Source organism: Canis lupus, chromosome 15, assembly GCF_003254725.2.
Source record: "Canis lupus dingo isolate Sandy chromosome 15, ASM325472v2, whole genome shotgun sequence".
NCBI classification, from domain to species: domain Eukaryota; kingdom Metazoa; phylum Chordata; class Mammalia; order Carnivora; family Canidae; genus Canis; species Canis lupus.
Genome location: NC_064257.1, coordinates 55,412,534 through 55,431,529, shown reverse-complemented (window position 1 = coordinate 55,431,529; position 18,996 = coordinate 55,412,534).

The following is an 18,996-nucleotide window of genomic DNA, read 5'->3' as shown; positions in this document are numbered from 1 at the left end:
ACACCACACACATACACACACACACACACCACCACCACCACCACCACCACCATCACCACCAACCAGTGGGCATATACATGAAACAGTAAATCTAGATAAGGAGCTAGATTGTTTCCTTTTCTTTTTTCATAATGAACAAGTTGGTTGCTCTTCTCAGTTGATTTAAAACCAAGCTACTTACTATTAATCAGGATTGAGGTTCTGCACTTAGGTTGGGGTGCCCCAAACCATGCGATTACATTTATATCTCAAGATGTTCTGGCCCCATTACCTCTCAGCCAGTGACGATTACAGAGTTTGTTTGCTAATTTGATTTCTCTGAAGCTTTATTTATTCACTCATATAACAAATATTTGTGGAGTGCAGGCTAGGTGCCAGGTCCTGTTTTAGGTCTTGAGATACAGCAGAGAAAAATAGGTGAGCACATGCATCTTTAGCAGCTTTCTGTCCTCAAGTCTTTGAAAATTAAACTGTGAAGTTAATACAACAAAAATCAGAGGCACTGGCCAAAATTTTTCATACACAAGAAGAACTAATTTTATAGTGTTGCCTTAACACTTTAACCTTTCTGTTCTTCAAACGTTCGTATTAAAAACAGAAACAGTATTTTTCAGCTATATTTGTGGACATAATCAGAATCTCTTGAGTAATATTTCAAATATCCTTTACGATGCCTCTAGCCAATGCATTTTACTGGAATTGCATGTATTGTGCAGTTTACATTTTGTTCCTTTTCCATTTTGTCTTGGTAGGAAAAACTACCCGTATTAAGTCATAACAAAGACTACAGAAAGAAATAGTTTGGATTTTTGCCAATGTTGGTAGTATACTTTCAAATCAAGGAAATGTTCTACAATCAATATTTAAATAGCATATTTGGCAAAATGTTCTGCCTTGAATGGATGACATTTTTTGAAGAGTAAAAGTAATGGGAACCAGACAGAAAGTTCAAGAAGCCATCCTCAGTAAGCCTGCTTTCCTTTGTGACAACATAATCCCCTTCAAGGGCCTTCAGCATCTCAGATCTCTTTCTCTATTATGAGTGGCCTTTCTTTTTCTTTTCTTAACATTTTGTTTTTAACTGTATTGCAGAGTTGGTGCTTCTATTTTATCTTTTCTAGAAGTCTCTTCAGTGTAATTTCTGACCATTGGAATAACTTTTCTGCAAGGCAGCCATGTCATTGTTTTGCAAAATCTTCAGTGACTTTTTCTTTAGTGCTGATTTCTCCCTCTTTCTCTAGGACCCAGAGATACAGACTTCAGAATTTTTTCCTGTTCTCATGCTTTCCTCACTTTTCCTAAGGCCCTCTCTACTTCTGCTGCCCTCTATATTTTTGCTCTCAAAAAATTCATAGCTTTGTTTCTGCTGCTTAGACAAATGGCAGCTAATTAACCTGAATACCATACAAACCTCTTGCTTTTCTTGTCTTTTAAGACCTTAAAATTTCTTATATAAGTATTGGACACCATTTAAACCAACAGAAAGAGTATGAAATAAAGTGGGAGGTAAATAATAGTATAGACACCGTTCGAGATCCGGTTGTTATTTAGGCTCATTCATTTGTATTTTGAAAAGGATTGCATATGAGTTCCAGAGCGCTGTGGCATGAAACAATATGGTAATTCTCCTAATTTAATAACTAGCCACCTATATCAGGTTTCTATTATGAGGTTGGCATGGTGTGATGTATTTCAAGAATATTATCCATCCAGTTTAGTCCTCATGAGTCTATCTGACAAATAAGAAAATAGAAGAATAGAGAAGTTAATAATATGTCCAGGAACAAAGAGCTAGGAAGTGACCAAACAGATTCATTTCCAAATGTGTTTGATTTCACAACCTATGCTTATGACGATTAGGCCACAATCCCTTCCAAATTCCATCCGGTGCTCTCTCCTTTCTGTCACAGTGACTTACCTCCAGATAGAATTTGTATTTCTTACGCACACTGAGATAAATTGCAGGGAACTATGGCCAATGTTTAAGTGGAAAATTAACAAGTAGACACCTGATAGAGATAAGAAGCAGAAGCCATTCAAGCTTGCAATATCTCTCACATGTCTGGTTTTACTTATGTATGTGAGATGGTGATCTTTAATTTCCCACTATCAGTAACTAATATTTAAAAGTGTTATGTCAAGCCATGTGTTTCAGCTTTATGATTCACAGGAGACAGAGAGAATTTCAACTCTCAGTTGCAATCTCAACTCATTTGTCGTGACGTTGAGTTACACAGAACTAGGGCACATGTAAAATAAATACCTCTTTCTGTTCCAAGCCTTGATGAGCATTTTTCTTGATGCATTTGGATTCCTCGGGTAAGAAAATCACAATGTAAAGCCATTCTTTACATTCGATGTTGAGTTTGAACAAAGAGCTGTGAGACTGCTGTGGTGTGAAAGCCAGTAAAGTTCACAGAACAAAGGAGGGCAAAGCCCCCTTAAAATCACAGCATTCCACTTCATTTTACTTTGTGTTGTTATGTTGAAAATTGAATTTGCTAGTTTGCAAGTAGATATAATAGCCAGTGGAGCTTTGGTCAACTGATTAGTTAGTGTGTTTTAAAGCAAGAGATTGAAAAAATAAAGAACACATTTAAACTCATAAAAAAATCAGCTCTGTGCTGGGAAAGAATTCTTACTTTAGAGTCATATAAAGAAGAGTCATATGAAGAAGCTGATTTTCATGACCAAGCAGTAATACTTTATATAATTTTATACCATTGCTGTGATTGAAACACTGTTTTGCATCCTTGCTTCCTGTTGTGTGAGTGACAGCACTCTTAGAAGTGGTAATGAGTCTCCAGTATATGCTCAACGATTAAATATCTATTTGGTTGGCTTAGGTAAACCTTTGGATCTTTATGTTGAGGATCGTGGAAGATTGAGAGGCAAAAATGTACACATCATTTTTTTTACAGATAGACGTGTACAGATTTTCAAGGACACTGGGACTCTCTATGCAGTTTTCTCATCATGAGCATGAAGCAGCATCAAAATTTACAGCCGATGGGGTATCTGAGACTGTGATACACAAAATAATGTGAAATTCATGGCTTCAGTCTAGTTTTGGGGGGTTATGAGGTGCTTTTTAAGAATGCCATATTCTTTCTTACAGAGCTAAGATAGTCTCTCAAATCCCTTTTGCTACCATATTGTGGAAATGAGAAAGAGAAGCCATTCCCAAAGATCTAGTTAGTAAATCCATTTTATGAAGTGCTATTGTTGGAAAACAAAGTTCTATAAAATTTATCTATCAAGACATGCATTTTATGGTAATTGATTTATTTTTGTTAATGTATTTCTCTATGTCATTCTTAAAAGAACTTGGAGCACCCAGTTTCCAGGTAGGGGTAGCAAAATACTTAAAGCTATACACATGCAAATGATGAAGACTGAAAACTTCTGAATTTTGGAAAATAGAAAAAAAGTGGGAAATAAAGTGATTATTTTGAAGATGTCAATATTGGATATAAGACTTCATGGAACAGGAAAAAAATGAGCCAGTCCCTTAGGGACCAAGACAGAGTGTAAGACATTTCTGAATATGTGGGAAAGAAATATCTCTGATGTCAAAACCATATACAAGTTTATTAATTCCATCACTAGGCTTGAAGATTAGAACCAAGTAATAATATATAAAACATTTTACATTATATATTACATATAAATATGAATTTAATGCATTATATTAGAAATATTATATACATATATATGATATTATATACATATATGCATATGTTTAATACACACATATACCCATGAGATATATACATCTTGTATACATATATGTGCATATGTATAAGTATGTATATAATATATACATGTACATTTTAATATATGTGCAGTTTGTGTACATAAATGTATCTGTATTATATAGCGCATTAACTATTTTGCAGCTGTATATAGCTTATTTCATAGTTTGTATTCCGTCTACACCTAAAACTCTAAGTCCTTATACATTCAAGATTCACAGAACCCCTTCAACTGATGTTAGCCTAGTGATCATTCCTGTTCAATTTCTGATACACATAACTAATTCCTTCAACAAATATTTCTTGAATGCGTGTCATATTCCAGGCCCACTAAAAAGTAGTGAACTCAGGAGACATGGTCTTGATTATTTGAAGCTTACATTAAGGGGAGAATATGCACAGTAATATTAAAAATTGCATAAATATTGTGAGAAATAACAGGGAAGATGTGTTACAGACTGGGGAATGAGTTAAGGCCTTCTGGAGGAGGGGTATTTAAGTTGACATTTGAAGATTGAGCAGCAGTTACCCTGAGAATTGAAGGAAGAGCATTCCAGGCAAAAGAAGAGCATAAAGAGTCGTGGAGGTGGAAAATGGTTCATCTTCCAGAAAATAAGAGAAAGCTAAGGTTTCTAAAGTGTGATGAATGAGAAAGCAGCACAAAAGGTGATTAATGAGATCAGCAAGGCCCTGATCATGCACACCTGACTTGAGGGCCCTGCTAAGGATTTGGGGTTGTGCCAGAAGTGCAATGAGATTTCCCTGGAATCAGTGTAGAAAAGAACTAGGCAGGAAAGTTTGCAAGGGAGATGGCTTAGAAGATCATTTTGTAGCTCTTGTGAGAGCTGGTAGGCTGCAATGAGAAGAGTGTGGAGATGGAAATCTGGTGATGCCAGATATATTTGGAGGGCAAAATCAACCAGATTGGCAATAAAAGTTTTAAGAATGACTCTCAGGTTTCTAACTGGAGCAATTATACTCATTATGGTGCCCTTAACTGAAATGGAGAAGATCGGTGAGAAACAAATTTGTGAATAAAAACAAAAAGAATATTCTATTTGACACATCAATGTGCATTCAAGAGGAGTTGTCAAAAACAGATGAGGCATATGGGCTAGGCAGGGGTCTCTCAACCCTGGCACTAACGACATTTGGGGTTGAGAGAAGGACCTGTCAGTTACAAGATATTTAGCAGCATTTCTGGCCTCTTCCCACTAGATGCCATAGCACTGCCTTTTTGTTATGGCAATCACGAATGTTTCCAGACATTGCCAAATGTCTTTTGGGGCAAAACCACCACTGATTGAGAATGACTAGTTTAGAAATATGCTTTGGGAATTGACGGCATATAGATGAAATTTTAAATCCATAAAAGTAGAAGAAATCACTCAGGGAGTATAGGTTCCAGCAAAATGGTATATCAAATAAATACAGAAACTCTTCCACTATGTTTGGAATGCTTGATAAAGTATAACAATATCACAAATTTAACAGTGAGAACATAAAAAAAAGAAAATACCCAAGCAATAGAATAATAATAATTAAAAAAGAATGAAACTTTAAGTAAACGTGGAGGTGATGCTACTGTAGCCCTGACACGAGTTGGAGGGGTTTCCTTACTACTGATGAAAATAGCACAGGACTGGATTTTCAGTTACTATATATGGACTGTACAAGGCAAAGAGTCCGAATTCTTTGTAAAAAATGTTCTTTCATAATGTCTGGAATATAGAAATGAAAGGTTGACATAAATATCTCCCCATGACCCAGCATATGATGAGGAAACTCTTATTTGCTTAGTGTCTGGGAAAAAGGCTACTCCAAGCAATCAGAAGCCTGAAGCTATGTCCCATTTTGGTTTAGAGTCTAACTTTGCAGTATCTGAGAAGGCCAGTTTCACTCAGCTAAGAAATTAATATAAAAGTTGGTCCTCACAATACCGTTGAGATAAATAGAAATGACGCAAAACTTTCTCCGAGGATCATTCCCACAACCAGTCAGCAACCAGACTCCAGCAAAAACCCAGCCCCTCTCGAAGTACAGAATTAAACATTAAAATAGAAAGAACTCATTTATCATAAAACAAAGTTTACAGACACAGCACATAGGAGAATTATTGCTCTAATCATTTGAAACAATAAATAACCTGAAGCTGACTACAAATCAGTAATGTGGAAGATAATTAAAAATATTAAAACAAATACAGAAGAAGAATGAGAGACCAGGACAAAAAAAGGACAAGATGGAATTCTTGAAATGACAACTATAACATGTGAAATTTCAAATGCAATGGAAGCTAAACAGTAGGTTCTTGTTTTGCAGAAGCTTAAGATAGGAAAGAGCTGTGGAAATAAAACAGATTATAGATAATGGGTGGTAACAACTGAAGAGCTTAAAGATAATTCTTTGTGGAAGATAGCATGAAATGAGCCAACGCATATCTATCATGAGTTCCAAAAAGCTAGGATAGGAAAAAGAGAAAAGTGGCAATAATGGAAAAGACATTGTTTATGAATTGCCAAAATTGATCCAAGACATAAATTCTCAAATTGAAAGAAAAAACATAAAAAAAAATAATAAATTCAGCATAGGTACTATGTAAGGAAACTGCAGATCACTGAAATTGAATACAAAGTATTTTAAAAAGAGTGATCATCAGGGACACCTGGGTGGCCCAGTGGTTGAGAGTCTGGCTTTAGCCCAGGGCATGATCCTGGAGACCCAGGATCGAGTCCCATGTCGGGCTCCCTGCATGGAGCCTGCTTCTTCCTCTGCCTATGTCTCTGCCTCTGTCTCTCTCTCTCTCTCTCTCTCTCTGTCTCTCATGAATAAATAAATGAATCTTTAAAAATAAAAAAAAATTAAAATTTTTTAAAAAAGAGTGATCATCTAAGTAAAAGGATCAGAGACAGAAAAGAAACCAAGACCAGTTCCTGAGGAACCTCAAAACTTAGAAAAGGCAAATTAAGTTGAGAATGTTTTGGAGGTTAAAATAAGTTTGAATAGGTTTGTTCCTATGTGGTTTTGCTACTCACTACATACAAGTGAAGAGTGAACAAAAATTAGCCTACCTGTATTTCACTTTTTTCCTCCTGGGCACATGGACCTTCTAACCCAAGGATTAGATTCCCAACATATCAGTTTAGCTTCTTCATGTGTCAGTTTGGTCTTGGGACCTCTGCCTGTTTCAATATACATCAATCAAAGATCCTCAGTCTCAACCCCAAACTTTCACTTGGTGTTAAGAAATTTAAATAGTCTTTAAATTTTAATTCCCCTTTTCTTTTTTTAAGGTGATGAGGAATCAACTTTGTTGCGTGAATAAAATAATTTTCTGGCTTTATTGAATTATGATAATCAAAGATAACCTTTACATTTATTACTATTTTTTATTTGAGATGTTCTTTATATCTTATTACATTGGTAAATATATTGCATGGGTAGTTGCAATGGATATATTCTCTGAATCACAGAAAATTTTGTACATATGTTACTGTTATCTTTAAAATAAAAAATACCAAACGACTTAAAAATTTTGTTTTGTTTTCCACCGTAGGCTGACAATGCTTGGGTAGAATTTTTTTCTTCATATTACCATTAATTTTTCCTTTAGTCTCACATAGACTTTATTCTATGTGCTTTTATCTGTGCTCTATATTTGACACATAAATATGTTATTTTTATGTTCACTATATTCTTATTTTTCATTTGCGTATTATTTGACCTTTCATGTATTTTTATAAGTAACAATTCATTAAATTTGGTTTTACATTTCAACTTGAGAGACTTTGCTTTTAAGCAAATCGATTTTAATCATTTTATCTTATTGTCAAGATCATTATTCTTGGTATAACTTTAATCTTGTAACTGCTGTATTTTTTTAGGTTACACATTTCTGTTTTGTCATGTGTCAAATAAACTTGCTTTCTTTACTCACATTAATAATTAGTATTCCTAGTTGCCAGATAAATAGTAGCTCTTTCTATGTGACACTTTCTATGTGACAAATGTTTTGTGAAGATTTTCTCTTTTAAGTCTCCTAACAATCTGTGAGGGAGATACTCTCATTATTTCTGCTATACAGGTGAGAAACCTGAGCCTGAGAGAAATTGGCAGCTCACCCAAGATCACAACACATAAGGAGCAGAGTTGAATTTAAACCCAGAGTGTTGGACTCTAAGGCTAGTGCTCTTAACTGCTGGGCTGATCTTCTTCCCACATATTAAATCGGGTAATTTTCATGTTATTATCCCATTTTACAGATGAAGTAAATAGCACCCAGAGCATGGAAGTATGTCACACCCAGCTAGTGAGCCATAAACTGGGATTTCCAATCCCCAAGGTCTGACTGGGAAGATTACAGGATCTTTATTTCCTTGAGAAATTCTGTTTTAATCATTTATAATTTTGCAAGACACAGCAAGTATAGTAGATAAAAATCCAAAACTGGGGCTAGAGACAAAGCCTGACATTGAATTCCCCACTGGGCTACTTTCCTGCCCTGGGTCTTTGGACAAATTGCCAAACTCTACTGAAGCCCGGGTTCTTCCTCTGTAAAGTGAGAATGGAAATTGTAGTCCCTGCCTAAGCAAGATGTTGTGAAATTAAGTAAGATACTGCATTTGATATGCCTGTAGAGTAAGTGGGATAAGTTGCTCCACAATAAATTTTATGTTCTAAAATTTTAAGTCATTTAACTAAAAGGAAGAATGGATGCTATTTTGCAAAAGATATGAGGACTTTGGAAACAAATGGAAAACGCTTTTATATTCAAACGCCTGAAGAGATTTCACATGGAAGAGGAAAAATACTTATGCAGGGCTTTCCTCAAAGACAAAAACTGAAGCTGTGGTTGGAAGAGATAGAGAGCCTGATTTCATTCCAACTGAAGACATTTTCTCACAATCACAGCTATTCATAAATTCTCTGAATCTAAGGAAGTTTGAGTAGAGGCTGGTGAATCCCTTCTTGGGTGGGGTGGGTCTGACTCAAGATTTTTAGGACAGAGGTCTGCAAACTACAGATGCATGCCTTGTCATGCATGGGAAAACAGTGTGTTGTTGCAAATTAATCATTTATTAATTAATAGTATTTATTGAGAGTCTAATTTATAAAAAACAATTTATGAACCCCTGCCCTCCTAGAGCTTACATTCTAGAGGGAGAAGGCAGATGATAAAATAATTAATGATGTAGAATGTTGAAGGGTTATAAGCAGGATGGAAATAAAAGACTAGAGTAAGTTGAAGGAGATCAGGAGGGCCAAGGTGAGGGTTGAGGAGTGCCACGGTGAGCATTGTAATTTAAAACTGAGTGATTTAGAAGACCTCCAAAAGGTGACATTTAGGAAATGCTTGAAAGCAGGGAGGGACTGAGATGAGTCACACGTGTTTTGGGAGAAAAGCTTTCCAAACTGAGAGAACATTCCTTCAAAGGTACTGAGGTACCAACTATCTCGTGTTCTGAGAAGAACAAGAAGGCCAACATGACTGGAGCAAGGGGAGCCATAGGAAGACTTGTGAGGGATAGTAACAGAGAAGCAACAAAAGGTTGGGCCATGTAAGGATTTGAATGCCGTTGTAAGTATTTTGGTGTTTATTCAGATTGAAGGATTTCAGGGGTAATAACTTTCCCTTAAATAGGCTCTGTTGACGTGTGAAGGATATACTACAGGGGCAGGAGTAGAAGCAGAGAGGCCACTTAGGAGGCCATTGCTGTAATCCAGCTAAGCCATGATGATGGTTTGGACCATGGTGGATGCTGTGGCCATGAAGGGAGGTGAGCAGATGCTGAACGCATTTTGAAGGTGGAACTAGCAGATTGCATGTGGGTATGAGACATATAGAAGAATCGGTGAAGACCAAGGTGAGGAAGACTGCAGATTGGATAGGTATTAAGGTGGAAAGAGGTTCGCTTTTGGAAATTCTAAGACTGAGGTGTTTATTAGGCATGGAGATCCCTGAGAGGGAGCGACCAGTAAGAGAGATGGAAAACCAAGTCTTTTAGTGTCCTGGAGCCAAGAAAAATAAAAATAAAACATAGCAAGGGAAGAATGAGAAACTGAGTCTGAAGACTGAGAATTGACATTCATTAGGACCTGAGAACAGTTTCATTGGAATAGTGATGGTAAAAGTAAAGTGATTTAAAAAAAAAAAAACTTAGGAATAGAAATTGGAGGTAGCGAGTATATACTGAACTACACTCTAAGACAATAAGAGATTAACTTGAAATTCATATTACTGGAGAAATCTTATTTTCTTATATTATTCTTTGGATTTTTCAACATTCCATGACTTTTTTTTCTCTCTCTTTTTCAACTCATCCCTAGAGGATGATCAATACATGATAAGAAAGAGTAATTAATAACCCCAAAACTTATTTGTACATAATATGTCTGAACCAATAGGATATTAAATCAAGCGTAGCTTGAACTCAGCTCTTAACCTACTTTATGGAATGATCCATTATATAAATTACACATTTTCAGATACCTCTCATCATGGTATAGACTTTTAATATTATGAACAATTATATTTAACAACTCAAATATAAACAAATTGATTTGTAATTTTCCTAATGAGACTTCCTATGCTAATATTTGACTCTAAAGTTGTTTTGATCTCTCAAAAAGCCTAACATGCTGATCTTTCAGTTTGTTCTACGGAAGAATAACCTTATTTGGCAAAGAGAAGAGTCAAATTTGAAAAATATTCTTTTTTATTTCTGGCCTTAAAAACAAGCTCCTGGGACTTTAATGAGGAAGCTACTCCAATGTCAGTAAGGATATTTTAGTGAACATCCCAACAGAGAGCCTCAGGCTGCTCTTTTCTCACTAACTAGCGTCTGTAAATAACACAAATGATGGCAGGTTCTGACTCTCAGGACATAAAGACCAAATTGTACAGTAAATTTCAGGTTATTGTGTTTCATATCAGAAATTCTTGTTCTATGTTTAGTGGATGATCAAACATCCCTGAAGCACCACTTTGGTTTATGTTTTATGTACCTCTTTCTTCCTGCCATACCTTTCTCGACTTTTCTCATTCTGCCTCTCCTGATGGCTTTTAGTCAATCCAATGACTTCTATTTATTGATGACCTTCCATGCCTGTGTCTTTTGGTACCTGCTTAATTAATTACTACATGGGAGTAGCATTGACATAGAGCCAACAAAAGACAAAAAACAAAACAAAACCCTCCAAATAGGTCTGGAGCAAATGAGCGGATGTGGGGGCTAAAAGAAAGGAAGTACATCTTGGACATGGAAACTATGGAATAAACTCTGTACACTTGATGACTGTAGATCTGCTTTTCATATCCTAAGAGGTAAGAAAATATTAGTGAAATATGGTGCTGATCCCTGATTACAGTAGCAAGCATTTGTGTATGGCCCTGAGCTGGACAAATATTGCAGAGATTACATAGATGAATGCAATGAAGTCTCCACTTTCTAAAGTCTAGGATCTACTCCAGAAGGAAAAAAAAAAAAACAGAAATAAAATATCAAGTGCCTCCCTAATAAAAGTAATCAGGGACAAGGTATTACATGAGCTAAATAATCCATATGAGCCAAAATATTAGTTAAATTTAGGTCAATATTTTTCTTTATGAAATGCCTTCTTATTAAAGATTTTATTGTCTTTAGTATTTTAGGAATACTTATAATCATTTCTCAGCCACACTAGAGAAAATAAGCTTCGCCTTTATCCCGAGTGGGTATTGCTTCAAGAGCCACCTCCCATCTCTGCCCCTGGGCTCATGTGTTTCTAGCACCCTCCAACTCCCATCTCCCTGGAGGAGAAATAAAGGAACAAGGCCAGCTGTGAAAACTGGGACTTCTTGCTTAGGGACCAATGTTAACAACCACTTCCTGGAACTCTTAAAATGGGTCAAGATATGCCTGCCTGAACTTATTAGCAGGAAATAAAAATTGTGCTTCTCTTCTGACTAATCACAATGTTCAACTTGATCCCAATGTTCGCTTTTTTCTACCCCATCTCCAAACACAGAGATGGGGTCTGAAACCTGGAAATTCACCTGGAAACTCATAACCAAGCTGACATAAGCAATATCAGATGAGCATAAGGGACCCTTAGCAAGTCCTGAAATCACAGTTAAATCGCAGGCAACAGTCAGAGAGCATTTATTTACCATTTTTACAGACCATTGGATTTCCAAATGCTTCTGCAGAATTACTTTTAATTAGAGCAAATTAATCACTTGGTAGATTTTAGCTTTGATTCTCAATAACCTTAAGATTAAATAATTTTTTTTCTTTTGCTGAGTATTCACCCATTGCCTAAATTTAGAAATATCTAAACAAACTAGAAAAGAGTGGCATTTGTGTAGCATTTCCTCTGATTTGTGTGGCTGTGAAACAATTTTCACAGTTCCTTTCAAAGATACCTGCCATAATGGCAGAGGTATCCCATTTAATTCCCGCAATTTGGTATTAGATAAATTTCTGTCATTGCTTATTCCTCAGGATCCATAGTCTGTTTTGCAGATTGGGGTTGATATTCAATAGTATTTTTAAAAAATGATTTTATCTCAACGAATAGTAGGGAAAGCTACAGCATTTCATGAAGCTGGAATTGTGATAACTTGAACCTGATTACAAAGCTCTTAGCTAATATATTTTTTTTTAATTCCAGGCGAGGAACTCATAATAAGAACAAATCATAATAATGCTACCAGGTTGTCTGCTTTCCTGCTGTGGTGGACATGTACTCCTGAATTCAGTGTGATTCAAGTAATGGGATCACTGGATTCTGACATTCTTGTTTATCCCTCATTTTCTGTTATTTTATTCATCTCTCATTTACTGGATTTTGTCAGACAGCTCTGACCTTGGGTTTTCTTTTTATTATTATTACTTCTGGATAACAGTGTGGACAAACATCTGCTTCTGCAGTTGGCCAAGGTTATCTGCCAAGAACAAAACGCAGATTTCTTAGCATATTTCAAGAGAAAATCCTTAAAAAAAAGATTTCATGGGAATGAGAATATTTTGCAGTTAAAAAATAGTGGAAAATATGTCCCCTATTTTTGGAGATGAAAAATATTTATGAGTTATACATTTGCTTGTTGGATGAGAACAAAATCTCTGTCTCACCTTACCTATTTAGACATGTCTGCATTTGATCCTGTACAGATTTCAAAATGTTCTCCTAAACAATAATATTTCAGAATGCTTTCTTGCTTAGGTTTGTATTCACAAACCTCTGTAGGAAGTAAATAGCACTTTATTTGTTCATACTTTTTCATTTTAATGAACTCCTCAAGCACATGTGCCTCTAGGGTTACTCGTACTTTGTACAAATGTGTATACCATTGAGAATAACATGTTTCATGGATATAAGTAAGGAGGTGGTCTCTGTCTGCAGGTGAAAAAAAAAAAGATATCATGTGCAGCCAGTGTTTAAAAAACCACTTATCATCTTTAAGAGGTATCTATGGCCAGTCTTTCTTACAGATTGTGGAAGATCGAAGACCTAGGGGCAAGGGAAAAGAAGTCCTGGAGACTGTTGGATTTTATTTATGACTTGTCACTTCATGATATCTTTGATACTTATTATTACCTAATTTGTCTCTATACAAAATGTTATTAGGGGGTCACACTGTGTGTCTGTATCTTCTCTATTCATATATCTGCAGAGGAGTTAATTCAGACAATATGCTGATATTTTATACTTTTAAATTCCAGAGGAGAAAATGAGCCACTTTCTTAGAAACACGACCAGGGTAAAAAGTGGAAATTAATTCAGATTACATTTCATGAGTCATGGCCAAACTCTCATCTTTTATAGCCTTATTAAGAAATGTTATGAAAAGCCTCTTGCCTATCTTTATGCATAAGCTTTCTGATTTTTACAAAATCTTGTTTCAAAATTCATATAAGAAATCAAATAATCAAAAAAAAAAAAAGAAATCAAATAATCTGTTTTAACATGGTAGTTATGTATGGCTTCTGACTACTTTTAAAATGAGTGATTCATAAATCCACTAATTGTTTCCAAGGAAGTTTCTCTTGTATGGACAGGTTTTTTTTTTTTTTTTTTTTTTGTTTTGTTTTGTTTTGTTTTACTAAATGTATTTGTGTAAGCTGCCTTAAACCATTTCTGAATTTCTTATTGTTAAGAAATAAGTGAGTAGATTGTCCCCCTCTCCCCCACCTGAAATCATGCATGCCTTTACTTTGATTTCCAGATATCAAACTTGATGTGAATAATCTTGATGTTGAAAAAGCCATCCCTAAAATTAAATGACTCTCTATTTACCCCAGTTCCTTAACTCAATATTCAATCTATAGCAGTTAATTTTAGTAAGATCAGGTTTAGAAAATATATTACATATTATATGTCGTTATATTATATATTATGTATAATATATAAAAATATATTATAGGAACTGTTTAATGCAAATCCAGCATTTTGATATAACACCAGTCCATATCTTATGTCCATATCTTATACAAATAGGTCAGCTCTATTTTCTTTGAATTCTGAAGAATATGAGTTTCTAATCCTAGGAATGTTATAAAACAGAACTTGTAAAGGGCTGGCTGAATTGATGTCAAGGAGTGAGTTCTTTACACGTGCCCTGGGGGTTTAGATGATGGTGAAATCTCATCTTGGGGCAAGAAGTGTGTGTGTGTTGAGAGGAGGATGCTTATTTCCAGAAATTGGAAGGTTCCATACATAGAGAAACATTAAGAATAACTTAAAGTTTTCCACTGTAACATATATGCTCTAATGACTTTCATAAAATCATGTTCTGTTTTAAATACAATATAACTGCATTTAAAAGTGGACCAAAGGAAAATAATCAGTCATAGTTGCACTAGTTTACTGTTAACCACTGTTCACATTCTGCTGCATTTTCTTTCTATTGTCTTTTATTTTCCATTATTTTATGTTACAAATGCCTTATTTAACAAAGTTTTTTCAGGCAGGTAATAACAGATACGTAACAAGTATTTCATGTGCATTATCCCATTACTTTTGCACAAACATATGTTTGAGGCAGGTACTACTTATTATCTTTGTTTTATACACAAGAAAATTGAGGAAGGCTTATAAAGGTCAATTCAATCCCCAAGGACATATGGCTAGTAATTTGCAATGTCTGGCCTCGAATCCAGGAAATCTAACTTCAGAGGTCTTGATTTGAATGTTACGCCACATTATATTTCTGAAGAGTTATTTTTGTAGACTGAAATTAATGGATTTACATTGATTGAAGATAAAATTTTGTTTTTTTTTTCCAGAAAGAACTCAACTCTATTTCTCTGTTAAACATATAAGTTATAAGCTCCAAGCTAGTTTAAATAGATGATTATACTGTTCAAATTATTGGTCTATAAAATAATAATAATAATATTTTTAAAAATATTTTATTTATTTTAGAGAGAGAGTATGTACAAGTGTGGGGAGGGGCAGAGAGAGAATCTTAAGCAGACTCTAGACTGAGCATGTAGCCCAAGGAGAGGCTCAATCCCAGGACCCTGATCACGACCTAAACCGAAATCAGGAGTTGGGTCCTCAGCTGGCTGAGTACCCAGGCACTCCATCAGATAAATTTGATATAATAAAATTATTTTTATGCAATAATAACAGTAATTATAATAGATTATGGTTAGCAATATCCTTGATGAATATTTGGCTTAGTAACTAAGTTAAAATATGTTTAACTGGATTGCTTTACCTGTATTTTTGACTAAATTTTGCCTTCTCCTGTGTAGCTCCTCAATCCTTCCCTTTTCTTTGTGGATGCCTAGCTTCATAAATGAACATATTTAGTGCTGCAAAGATACTTGCATACTGTGAAATATTTCTTCTTTGATTTTTAAAAGGGATTGTGGCAAAATTAATCTTGCTACCTTTTAAAATTTATTCCTGAACTATAAAGCCACAATAATGCTTGAGATTTCTGATTGTACAGAAAGTGAAAATTGGAGAAGGCATGAGTGAATTGCAGTGAAGAAGGTGTAACTTACAAAAAAGTCAATCTGAATTTTTATTGCCCAGTTTTGAGGGCATAAATCATTATTTTATTAAGAATGTGATTGTTCTATGTGTAACTATCTTTTTTATATTCAGAGCAAGACATTAGCAACAGCCCAAGCAAACCCTTCAGTGCTTTTTGGAGCAAATTGCAATGTTGAGAACTAGAAGAATGGTGTGAAGAAAGCTGACTTTGACAGTTCAGCAGCTGCATAAAACCTGAAGGAGGTTTGGCTTTTCCTACATGCTTATTTATTAGAGTACAGAGTAATAATAACACAAGTTTGCCTTATTAACATACTATAATGTATTCCCAGGTCCTCAGGGTGAAATGCAGAGGGGAGGATTCCTTTCCTGGAGATGAAATTGGGAGCCCTCTCTTCCACATTGGCTGTAATCAGAGCAGAAATTGAAATGACGCTACCCCACATATATTTTTGTGAGGTTTACTGGCCTTACAGTATAGTAGCCAATGGAGCAAAAACAGTAGGTTAGACACAACTGATGCCTGGGGATAGCTGGCTCTGTCACTAACTGAAGGGTTAACTTAAGAAATAACCCCTCTGGGTCTTAGTTTCCTCATCTGAGCACAATGGGAAGATTGGATTGTTTGATCTCTTCTAGTAACACATTTATGACATTTCCAGTACCTCACAGTTCTTCATCTGGTGCTGAGCACATAGGAAGCCATGAAATAGCTGCTGATTGAGTGACTGTTAAATCAAGAGTAGGGAGACCTAGGGATAACCACATAACACAGAAGGAAAAAGAATACAAACTTCACACAGGTGATGAGATTATAATAACACATAGATGAGATTGAGGAAAAAAGGATTACACAGCTCATGTTTTAATGGCAGTATTTACACCTAAGTGGAATCCTGGCTTAAGTGATTCCTAACATAACTTTTAAATTCTTCAACAGGTAGTGTAATATTATGATTGCGTGTCTCCTTCTCCAAAGATATGTGGAAATCCTCACCCCCAGTGGCTGTGAATCTGATCGTATTTTGAAACAGTCTTTGTAGATTTCATCAATGTAGGATGAGGTCATTAATCCAATGTGACTGATGTCCTCACATGAAGAGGGGGAATCTGGCCCAGGAAAAGGCCACATGAAGATGGAAGCGAAGTTTGGAGTGATTACACCTACAAGCCAAGGACCGCCACAGACTGCTGGCTGTCAGTAGAGGCTAGGAAACAGGCAAGGGATAGATTCTCCCACAGAACCCTGAAAAGAAATTAATCCTTCCACTGCCTTCTTTATTTTATTTTTAAAAAAGATTTTTATTTATTTGAAAGAGAGAACAGAGACAGAGGAGGAGGGAGAAACAGGCTCCTCGGTAAGCAGGGAGCCTGATGTGGGGCTTGATCCCAGGACCCTGGGATCTTGACTTGAGATGCTTAACTGACTGAGCCACCCTGGTGTGCCTGGGCTACCTTCCTTTAGAAGTTCTGGCCTTGAGAACTGTGAGAGGATAACTTTCTGTTGTTTTAATCTGCCCAGTTTGTGATAATTTATGGCAGCTCTAGGAACCTAGCATAGGTAGGCAACTTCTTCCAAGTCATTCTGTGTTGAATGATAGACCTAAAACACATCCCAGTGATAGAAATAAGCCCTGCTAATCAGCTAAATTGATGACTAGAGAGGGAGTCTTTTCATCTGTGTTTAGGAGCTCTATTCAACAACCGCCCTGAAATACCAATCTGTAAAATCTGCAAGACTCTCCTGTTTTTATTTTTGTAAAAACAATTTCAAAGTTTAACTATCTCAAGATTTAAAGAATCATGCCTAGAGGTACCTGGGTGGCTCAGTGGTTGAGTGTCAGCCTTTGGCTCGGGTCATGATCCTAGGGTCCTGGGATAGAGTCCCACATTGGGCTCCCTGCAGGGATCCTACTTTTTCCTCTGCCTGTGTCTCTGTTTCTCTCTGTCTCTCATGAATTAATAAATAAATATTTTAAAAATAAAAAAAAGATAAAGAATCATATCTAGTGTTCAAGATTCAAATATCCAGGTATACATATGTGTGTGTTTGTGAGGATAAACAACAACAAATCTCAGTGAGCTACAATGAGGCTTCCCAGTATGGCTGATTAGCTCTCGTAGCAATAATATCACATTATTTTTCTGTTGGCATGTAATGGTATATATAATGTTTCCCGTCACCTTTTCCAAGTTCACCTCTACCCCCCAAAACCAAGGGACATCTTTGGGGTATCAATCTATCTAAATGGCTTAATAAAGACATGAAAAGAATAAGTATAAATTGATCTACCAAGTGTTGTACACTTAAATATCAGCACTGTGACAAGTGCATTGGAGGAATAACAAAATATAAAAGGATAGTTCCTGCCTTCCAGGAACTTAAAATGGAGTGAAAACAAAGATTAGGAATGCAGAGCCTGGAATCGGATTGCTCTGGCTTTGACAGGCCTCACTCATACTGTCTTTAAGACATTGAGCAAATTATCCTTTCTCTGTTTCATTCCTTCATTCATAAAATGAGGTTAATGATAGTAGATACTTTATTTATTTTTAAAGATTTCATTTTGTTTGTATATATATATATATATATATATGTATGTATATATTTATTTATTTATTTGAGAGAGAGCAAGCACAAGCAGAGGGAGAGGGAGAAGCAGACTCCGCACTGAGCGGGGAGCTCCATGAGGGGCTCCATCCCAGGACCTGAGATAATGACCTGAGCTGAAGGCAGATGCTTAATGAACTGAGCCACTAGGCGCCCCAATTCTTATTTAAAAAAATTTTTTTTAACTATCTCTACACCCAAAGTGGGGCTCAAACTTCTAACCTCAAGATCAAGAGTCACATAGCCTTACTGACTAAGCCAGCCAGGCACTCTTGGTAGTGGCTACTTTATATGCCAAAGAAGTTATTTGTGTTAAATCAAGTACTTGGCTTATAGTAAGTGCTTAATAAATATTAGCTATTGTTACGTTACTGATAATACTTATGAAATTGGTTATAAAACATTAACCAGATAATCTTAAAGCGCATATATTTTATATATACATGAAATATATATACATATATACATACATATATTATATCTATAAAATTATTAATAATTAAAACATATATTATATCTATAAAATTTTACATGTAAGTATGAAATAGAGAAGACTATTGGGGATAAATGCTAAGAAGCATCATTGAACCCTGAAACATATGGAGCTCATTGCATATTAGACAACAATTTTAATCTTGGTAG